Source organism: Emydura macquarii, unplaced genomic scaffold (assembly GCF_026122565.2).
Source record: "Emydura macquarii macquarii isolate MOO-44397 ecotype Brisbane River unplaced genomic scaffold, CSIRO-AGI_Emac_v2 contig_2768, whole genome shotgun sequence".
Lineage (NCBI taxonomy): Eukaryota > Metazoa > Chordata > Testudines > Chelidae > Emydura > Emydura macquarii.
Window position 1 is genome coordinate 39,518,709 of NW_027132905.1, and position 11,088 is coordinate 39,529,796.

The following is an 11,088-nucleotide window of genomic DNA, read 5'->3' on the forward strand; positions in this document are numbered from 1 at the left end:
AGATTTCATCCTTCTGTTCTTTTGGGGCCTTTGCACCAGATTGTTTTCCAGATAAGCCACTGCAATTGCTGGCTGTCCTTCATGCATCCTTTCCCTGGCACTGAGGGGAGCTCTCAGAGAAAGATTAAACAGTTGAACTATGTTGTGATGAAGAAGCGCTTTGCATTATAGCAATAATAAACTGCTTCTAGAAATAAAATTACACTGTGTAATGTATAGTCTCATTTCAGCTAATATGGGCTGCTAATGGGTTCTGAGCTTACTTGTATATGTAAAGATTTTATTCCAATTGGTCAAAAGTTGAGATTAGCTTTTGCATTTCATTAGCATAGCTATACGTTCAATATTTTAGTGGGTTAATATCAATTAGTTTTAGATCCAAAATTAAGATAAAAAACACAAAATTTGACAAACTATTATGTTTTTAAATTTATTTTTGTTAACTTTTAAAAAGAATTATAAGCACACACTTTTTCAAAAGGCAAGGCTGACTTCAAATAACGAAAAATAAAAAAGAAGGAATTTTTTAAAATATTTCAAATCCTCCTAGAAGCATCCAGAATGCTTTTCTTCTGGCATTTATCAAAAATACTGCAATGTAGAGATTAGGGAGGAAGATATACCATACAAAACTAAAATAACACAAGATATTATTGATATCCATGGAGCAAAAATGCAGCAGAGATTTCAAAATTTGAATATGAGTTTTCATTGAGAAAAAGTATTTCTCTTTTTTATCATTGTAACACTGCTACAGTAAAAGGCACTTTGCATTCAAAGTCAAATTAAAAAATCAAAATAAATTAAAAAAAAAAAGCCTTAAAAACCAACATTTAACTGGAAATAATACTGAGGCTTGGAAACTGAGAGAATTCAGATGATAAAATAATAATTGTCGGCAAAACTCAATCTATGGTAAAGATAACAAGAAAAACTGAAAATGTGCTTTTGCCCTTTCATTCCAGATCCTACTCATTAGTGATCTTTGCCATATGATGTTGCAAAAAAACTATTCTAGTTCTAGTTGCACTTGAAGCACTTTGCAAAGCGCCATAGTTTTAAGGATATATGCTATACTTTGTTCGTATAGACCAATGGTTTTCAAACTTTTTGGCTGCGTAGCTGTTTCCAAATAAGGCAGTCTACTGCATACCCCCATCTGAAATAGGTAGAGGTGACACATAGGGGAGGCACATAGGGTCACATGCCCCCCAGATTTCTGTCTTCCATTTAGCAACAGCTTGTAGAGGCTTGCAAACTGTGGGGCAAGCCCTGCTGGGGAAGCATGGAGGAACCTTTAGGGGACTAAGTGGTGATGCCAAGGGGCTTGGCCCAGCTCCACGTTGCAGGACTCAGAGAGGGAACACCACCTCCATCTGATCTGGATTGGGGGTGGGGAAACAATTGAGGGGCTTAGCTGAAAAAGTTAATAAACAGCCTCCCCCCGCCCAAACTTTCTTCTGCACCCCACAGTTTGAAAACCTCTGATTCTGAGTCGTACAGCAGAAAGGAAATGAACACCAATGCGACTTCAGTTTTAATTGAAAGGAGATTAAACGTTGATTAGATTGCCAAATCGTACTAACTAAGATGTGTAGTCCACCATAACAGGATTTTTCTTGCGTACCCCCTGATGAGAGCTCATGTACCCCTAGGGGTACACCTATCCCAGTTTGAAAACCACTGGATAGACTAAACCTGACACGGTTATTTGCTTTAACAGGTTAGTTTCCTTTAATTTATAAGGTATTCAGTAACAAGTAAATTCAGCAATACTCAAAAATCAGATTATGTGTAGTTTTAACGATGTGTTCCATGAGTTTAATGTGTGATGGAACAAGCACATTCTTAATTTTTTTAATATAAAGAAAAGAGTTCTTAAAATTTAAATAAATTCTCATGAGACAGTGTGAACTGAAACAAAACACAACTCAGTTAGAGCATGAAACTGGCAGAAAACACCCCATGTCCATTTTTATTGTCTAAATTAAGTGAAGTGCAACAAGTGAAATAACAAGCAGAAATGGGAAAAATAAAGAGGATTTTTTTTAAATCTCTCATTTTTCATAACCAAAAGGTGAAATTAGCACACATAGGTGAGATCTTTTTTTAAATATGAGATTGATGTTAACAGTGCCGTTATTATACGTGGTGCTGCTAGAAAAGTCTATTTTTAAGTTTGCCTAACAGTTTACATTATAAGACATTGTTTTCATTCATTCATTTAATTCCATTTAGTTTCCATTGTTTTCAGTTGCTACATTGCCAAACTATAAGTGTTTGGGCTGATATTCTATATCTATCTGTATCTATTTCTATATCTATATCGATATCTATCAATTGATAGAAATATAGTCCATATTGCATTTTGGAGCTGCTCTATCTGTCTGTCTGTCTATCTATGTGGCTACAGAGAGAAAAAACTCTCTGGGAAACTGTTGCATTATATCATGACTAAAAGTTACTATATCGTTACAGCTGGGTTTTAAGTCATAGATCCTAGAACAAAAAAAGTGGCATGTGATCAAGTTTCAATTCAGTTCAGTTCTGAACAAAACAAAGTTTTATTAGGCAGACCAGGGAGAGAATTATGACCAATTTGAGAGAAAAGATTAACATGGAGATAACTTCTTCCAAGAGGGGATTAATTGCAGAAATGTAGCGATTTGAAAAAACTGTACACTTTCTATAAGCATTCATTATTTGCTACATTTGCCCTGTACTAATGTTATTTTCAGGGAGGAGTCCTGTGAAAACCTCATTTTCTCTCTCTTAGATCACACCTGATGCTCAGTACATGGGGTATTTGGGATGAAGTCAGGAGCAAAACGACTGATCAACTTTGGATTTTGAGCAGTGTAGAATTTTCAAGACAAACTGAGTTGGGATTTTGTTACCGACCCACAGGTTGGGCCAGGTTTACTGAAGGATCCACATGAATTCACAAACATTTCAGGATGGCTTTCAAGTGGCCTGCGTTAAATTTGAAGCCTCAAAAACCACAAAAATGAAAGTCCTGGTGAGTTTCAATGTGAAGTTTTAGGGTTCATTGACCCAAAGGAAGAGATATGAAGTGGAAATCCATAGGACCCCATACAAATCTTCCTTTGAGCTGAATCCACCTTGTTTTAGCACAGCTCAATTTCCAACCCACTGACATTTTTTAAACTGATCAGATGGGATCCTAGTTTTCTTTTATTTATGCTTTTTTAATTTCATGGATCCACCCCCTTCAGCCATGTTCCCCTTCGAGTGCCAGGCGAGACCGCCAGCAATCTCGGCATAAGATCCCCCCCCCAACCCCTCCTTAATTGGCAGCAGAGCGTAGGCCCAGCTGACATCTGCAACTGGTTTCAATGATGATAAATCAGGGGCGGGGGGTTTCAGCACGGCACATTGCCAAGGAGTTTTCTTTTCCTTGACCAGTCAAGAAAGCTAAAGACACCAGGGACTGGAGCTGCTCTGGTGTTTTGGGGTCACTAGAGAGAGAAAACAATCAGATACGTCTGCGACTAGCATTCAGCCTCTGCTTCAGCTTTAAAGTTTATAACTAAAAACACACTGTACTGTGTATATTACGGGCCAGATTAGGAACTCCTTATTTCCACTGGTGAGCTGTTACTTGCACGATGAGCCCCATTGAAATCTAACACTAAATCAACGGGACTATTTGTATGAGCAGCAACTGCTTCCCAGAGGAAGAAAGGAGTTCACAGTCCAGAGAATTTCTGAGCCGGTGGTGCTGCCTGAATTGAAAGCTGTACTGTGATCATCTAACACGCTCTAAAAATAGTGTTGTAGGTAGGTTTGTAATAATTAGATTTGGTGCCCAAACCAACACCTGAGTCCTGAAGAACTTCCCGTCTTCGGGAGAATTGGGCTTTAGACTTGGATCCCAGTTCAATCTCCATGGCAGAGCTAACCCAGAATCCTGGATGTGAATACTCCTAATCTGGGGGAAATTCAAATTCAGACTTTAACCTTGCACGTGGTGCTTCCATAATTTAGAGGGCATAATCTTTGCATTCAGAACAGTTCTGACTCTGAAAAAGAAGCCTGTTCTCTGTGAATGCTACTGAATCTTTTCTTCTTAAAAACTTTCTGTGTCATCATAAAAATGACAGTCAGCTTTCGGGCCAACAATTTTTTAAAAGCAAGATTGATCAGTCATGGATCGAACAGTACAAAAAGGTAGTGAAAACCAAGCCATCAAGGTGTTATACATATGTTTTCATGCTTGGTCCAGCCTATTACTTTCCAAAAGAGAAAGCTGATGCAGAGACAATACCTTTTAAATAGGATAATGTGGTTACAAAGATGCTGAATTTTGAGCCACATCCTTTGCTGACTAAAGACCTGCCTTCTGCTGCAAAAACCCTAAACACTCCTTGCATCAGTAAGAAGCCTGGGAGTTGCCATTGATATCCCTGCTACAGACTGCTCAGCTGCTATGATCTAAGAATCCCAGAATCTGCTTTTTAAATAAATAAACAAACAAACAAACTTTCTAAAACCCCATAAAAGATTTTTCAAAAGCAACAGGTGCTCCAAGAAAACATCCCTAATGTTTTCTAAGAGTCCAGGGGCTCTCAGCTATTAGTGGAGGTATGGGAAAAAATAAAAGAAGTTGTCATTAATTTTCAGTGACTTTATACAAGATCTGCTCTTGTGTACATTAAAAAAACTGAGTTATGAGGCAGCAGTGATTACATGAACCATGGAGGATGAGACAATAAAAAAAAATCAACAAAGGGACAATAAAGAAGTAAAACTGGCTCCAATAGTATTCATATTTCAATGTCCTCATTTTAAAAATCTCTCCATTGGAAGGACAAATGCCAATAAAATGTTGACTGTCGCTAACTTCCAAGCTGGTTAATGTTTAGCCAAGGTTTTCAACAATTAATTTTTTGGACCAATGATGCCTTTTACTCCATAGTTTTCATGCTAGTTATTTTTTCAAGAGTAAGACAAACAGCTGGACTCTAATGGCTTCATTTTTATAACAACAACAGCAACACTTCTACAGAGCCTGTTTCATCTGAGAAACTGATAGCACTTTACAAATATTAATAAGCTCTCTGTGAAGTAGACAAATATTATTATCCCCAACTTATAGACAAGGAAACAGAAGCACCTAGCAATGAAATGACTTGACCAAGTGAATATGGAATCCTGAACTGCTGACTTCCATTTCCCCCAAACTCCAAGGCAAGTCTTCTCCTAATTCAAACTGAAGTTTGATCAAAACTGGAATCATTGATCCAGGAAGGGGGAAAAAAAAACTTTAGGAATTCAAATAAAATGGGAGTCAACCACTCTTTGAGTGAAAAAGTTTTAAGAAACCAAAACCACCTGGTTTTGCCCCTTTCTAGAACACAGGCTTCTCAAGAGCACCTGTGCATTCAGGCAGATATGTGCAAAAAGTACACAACCGCACAAGCAAGTGGACAATAGGAGGCATAAAGACGCCATGCGTGTGCAATGCCCTCTGTGTATTTGTTTTGCATCTGAAATGAAGGAGCCAATGTTTGAAAATGAAGCCCTGGGAGCTCTCTCTAGAGTAAAATTTTATCACTTATATTATGGATTTTAGAGACCTGGAGAGCTGAACAAACTAGGAAATCAGATCCCACCTGCTTTTATTTTGCTGTAATAGTGTCTGTGTGAGGATATTCAGAAAGCTGGTTTGGAACTTTGCTTTTTGTTTGTTTTCAGGCCACTGCAGCCTTCGTTATCAGTAACTGGGCACCAGAAAAGTAAATGTGAATGCCTTAGTTGCCCTGACATCCTTACTTCTATTTTATCATCTTCCCTCACTCAGATCTGCCCTGAACAATTACAGAAGTTCCCCTGTTTTCCCACTGGGTTCTTCTTCCCAGCCCAAACCAGCGTTGCACCATGAAAAGAGTTCATTTTTCCCCACTTAAAAGTAACAGTTAATGACAGTGGAATTACTCTGGATTTACAGCACTCTGACTGAGATCAGAATCTGGGCCACCAGTAACAAAAATTCTGCTTCTTAGATCCAAACCCGTAGAATATTTAAAAGAGTTTGATTCAGTCGTGGCAGAATAAGAGTTTCAGTGCTTGGGGAAAGAAGAATAATAAGCAGCACAGTCAGAAACAGAGCTGAGCAAATAACTGATTTTTCGGTTCATTGGCCAAACCAAAACTATCTCCCTCCAAAAAAATTTGGTTCATTGCAAAGGAAAATGGATGTTTTTTTTCTCACTGAAATGAAAGACTGAAAAAACCTTGGGTTGGACTGAACAAAACATTTGATTTTTTCAGTTTTTATTTGGCTGAAACTATTCACCAAGTTTGATCAAATTCACCTTGAAATAACCTTTACAAAAGTGCCCATGGTTAGTGATCCTTTAGTTGTTGAAAGAGACTGGCATCTTAGCTGTGTGCCACAAGATTTTTTAAGCTATTGTACAGGACTTATTGCATTTCACTATAACTTGTAGGGAACACCTGAGAGCTAAACAACTATAGCCCTCATTAACATAGCATCTTATATACTTTGTGTACACTTCAGAACACTATATTCATGTATCCACTGCATTGTCTTTCTAAACTTATCTTCTGTTATTCCACTCTATTAAGATATACTGAAAAAAAACTTTTTTTCCAAAAGATTAGTACTTTAAACTCAAAGAATACTTGGCAACAGCACCTGAAACCAGTCAAAATGCACCAAGATTTGAGTTTCATTATAAACTTCATGAAAGTCTGGTCGCCCCATTTCAAAAAAGATATATTAGAATTGGAAAAGGTACAGAGAAGGGCAACAAAAATGGAACAGCTTCCATATGAGGAGAGATTAAAAAGACTGGGACTTTTCAACTTGGAAAAGAGACAACTAAGAGGAGATATGAATAGAGGTTTATAAAATCTTGATTGGTGTGGAGAAAGTGAATAAGGAAATGTTATTTACTCCTTCACATAACCCAAAAGCCAGGGGGTCACCCAGTGAAATTAATAGGCAGCAGGCTTAAAACAAACAAAAGGAATTACTTCTTCACACAATGCACAATCAACCTGTGGAACTCATTGCCAGGGGATGTTGTGAAGGTCAAAACTGTAACAGGGTTCAAAAAAACTAGATAAATTCATGGAGGATAGGTCCATCAATGGCTATTAGCCTGGATGGGCAGGGATGCAACTCCATGCACTGAGTGTCCCTAGCCTCTGATTGCCAGAAGCTGGGAGTGGATGACAAGGGACGAACCACTCGATGATTGCCTGTTCTGTTCATTTCCCTCCGAAGCACCTGGCATTGGCCACTGTCCGAAGACAGGATATTGGGCTAGATGGACCATTGGTCTGACCCAGGGTGGCCGTTCTTGTGTTCCTGAAGCTTAGATCAGGGCACAAGATCCACTGAGGTTTGTGACCGTGAGCCCAGTACTGAGCAAACCCATGACCAGTTTCCAAGTGAACCTGAACGGATTTTTTGTTCTGAAAGGGTGAAACACCCTGGGTTCAGACTCCATTTCACTTTGAGTTGTGACGGTTTGTTTGAGCGCAAAATTCAAAGCCCAGCTCCAGCGGTTCCTACCCACGTGGATAGAAAATATTCGTGTGAATGTTCAAGCAAACAGTTAGCACTTAATAAATAATAAATCATAATTAATAACAGCCCCTGAGAAGTGAAACTGCTGAACTACACCAGATACAGCTCGCCAGCCCTCATGGCCAGCATTACAAGCTATTTGAACAGTGACAAATGACCTCGCGTCACACCTCCATATCTTTAGGCAAAAACACACATTTTTGTTGCTGTTGTAATCGCTGTTCTCTTTGCAGTTTTCCCTAACTCTTTCTACCCCTAGCTGTGTGCCTTGAATGTTGAATTAAGACAAAAATCTCTGAGATCTTATCATGATGCAACATGTAAAATAATAAATAACTCAATAATAAAAACACCTTCCCTAAAACCAATGGCTTGGAAATGGCTTATTTGTTTTCTTTTCTCTCCCCTCCTGCCCTGCACCATGTACATTTTATTATTCCAAGGCCATTTTCTCATTGACAAACTTTGCCTGCCATTATTTCTAACATGTACATGGTGTTGAAAGCCTGCAAAAAGATAAATTAAATGAGAAGGAAATATTTAAGGGCCCCCTATTCATAACAAAAATACTTAAGGTGGCTTAGGCCATGAATCTTCGACAAAAAAGTTGAGCTGTACATAAAGAACCTGATTCAAAAAAGCAACGTTGAAGACTTCCATGGATGCCTGCTGTACAGTGGATTTATGGGGGTAGAAACTGGTATGTGGGTAGAGTCCAGGCAAGTAATTAGTTCTGTGCAGAGCTCAAATAAGGAGTTACCTTTTGCCAGTTATTCAAAACCTTTGCATCAAAACAGTGAGTTAAGCAATAAGCAGGTCCATTTTCATATTTCCAAAATCTGCTCATTCTGAGGGTTGCACTAACTAACTGATCCTTGTGTGCAAAGATTAATTAATGATAAAATGCAGGTTGTTAGTGGATGAAATGAGTGTTTCTAATTTCTGGATTCAAAACCCTGGCACAGGAACTTTTGCCACATGCACATTTTTAAAGCCAGCGCACCCCAAGTCTTTGTTCGGTTTAATTTCCAGCTAACCCCAATTAATAAGGATCAGCTTGCAAACTTCATGTACCTTCCACTGGGCATGTCAGCTTTTTAGTGACATTTTACAGGGAAGCTTCTGGATTCACACCCCTGAAGACTGAAATAATCTGGAACAGGAGCAGCCTAAGTAATGGCAGGGCAAGCTGACCCTTTTCATTGTGTCTCACCCCTGACATGGGGGGACCATCCCTAGGGGAAAGTCTCCATAGTCCATCTACTCAGTCCTCTCTGCTGACTAGCAACCAGAGGAGGGTGCTTTTTATGATTCCACCACCTGCAAATTGGACTGGGACCACCCATTTCACATAAGCCACCACCAGAAGGAAAGAGAGATGACTCTAGGAGCATAGGTGGCCTCCACAGAGATGGATATTAAGTTCTTTACAGGTCTGAGAACCCTAGCCTGCTTCTCTTTGCACCTAAAGTGCCACACAGCACATTAATCCTGGTCACTTTCCTTCTGCAAGCCGCTTCAAAGGGCTGCAAAGGTAAATTGATTAATGTGCTGATAAACTTCCCTTTGCAATGTCTTCTGCTTCCATACATAACACACTAGGATTCTTCCAGGAGCCTTTGGAAGTGATGCCGGAGGTGATTGCACTTGACGCTTAGTCCTAAAAAAGAGTCATGCATGGCAATGACATGCTGATATCTTTACATTTTAAAACCCAACATAGGTGCACCTTTTGGAACCTCCACCCCAATCTGCAGACCAACCAATACACTAGTTAGCTGGAGCTGTCCCCTTTCTACCTTCCTTGCCTTTATAAATAAAAAGCCAGCACAGAATTCCCCTTGCCTTTTTTTTTCTCTGAACTGCAAAGCAACTCTGAAGTTATAAATAAAAAGTTTTAAAAGCCATCCATCCCCTTAACAAGTCAGCAGAGCTTGGCTGCCTGCATGCTTTAACAGCAGTTACTACCAGCATCTGTTGGATAACCAGACACAGGAATAAACTAAGTACATGTTAATCAGCCTGTGTCTGGACCAGTGATGTTGAGGAATAAAGCAACCTTAAGCCTACATAAAATGGTAAAACGTGTTCATCCTTTATTTGTACCACCTATGCATTCAGCTGTGTTGAGCACTAAAACCTATCATGTATAATACCTCCTAATAGCCAAATTTGCCTGGACTTTCAATTATCCAGACAATAATGAAAACATGTTGGTGAGGCAGGCATCAGGTTACAATCACAAATTCTTACTTCAATAACAGCAATAAAATGGAGACCTAACGCATGTTTTTTGCTTTTTTTCAAACATTAGCAACTCATCTGATACTTACTCCAAGGATCTAGTTTCCTGCAAGCTGATGACATGTGAGACCACAGCCCGGAGTCTGATATTAAATTATACATATATAGGGAGAGAAATATAAAGAAAAAAACTGTGAAATTACAGACACAGATGTGTTGTTGGTGTCATAATTTTTTTCCATTAAACACCGTATTAGGTTTATCCCCCTTCTATACCTGAAAATCTTCACATATAAAAGATGAATAGCAACTTCTCCAGGGGATCCTTGTGGTTTAACCTTGTTTCAGGAGGTCAAATGCAACATACAAACTATATTGGTACAAAGACGACTGTAAAATGGAATTAGCCTTTCGCTCTCTCTTCTAATGGAGAGGAAGCAAACTTTTACGTTTCTTACTCCCTTGTAATTCAAGACCTGAAAAATGGGCTGCTCTTTCTTTTCTCGGACTAACTTAGAGTTCTTTAGAGCAGTGACTTTCTTTTTTGCTAGACACTGCCCCAATCTGCACTGCAGCTACCAGATGGCACCAAAGTGCAAATAATAAATACTAATAATAGCCTGATGTTATTCCCATCTTAATGATGATTTAGCTTTGAAACCCCCCAAGGTTCCAAACCTGGTAAGGCTGACTCATATCTTCAATCATTTGCCATTTTGCTAGTAGGGGTACAACTGCTCTGATTGGAATTAGGCAAACAGAGGTGTAAGAACAACAAGAGTCCTGTAGCACTTTAATGACTAACACATTTAATTTCTGCAGGCATAAGCTTTCGTGGGCTGTAACCCACTTCGTCAGATGCAAGAAACAGAAGTCAGATAGGGGGTATATATATATATATATATATATACACACATCTAAGGATAAGGAACAACAATGGGGAAGTTAGATATAAGCAAAGTCCATTCAGTTAGAGTAGAGGTGTAAGGCTTCACTTTATGGTTGCACTCATTTTTGGGAGCGGGATTGAGGAGATTTTGTTTATTAAGGAATTAAGGGGCAAAGGAAACCACTCCCAAAAAATGGAGTGGGTGACATCCCACATAGGACTCATTCCAGGGGTTCTTATTTCCCCCCAAGATTTCTCAGTCAATCTTATGATATTTCTCCCTCTCTAAGCCTCTGAATATAGAGGGCTTTTTAGTTGCTTTGATTTTTTTTGTTGTTTTTGTTTTCTTAAAGAGCTTGTACTCGGAGCAAGT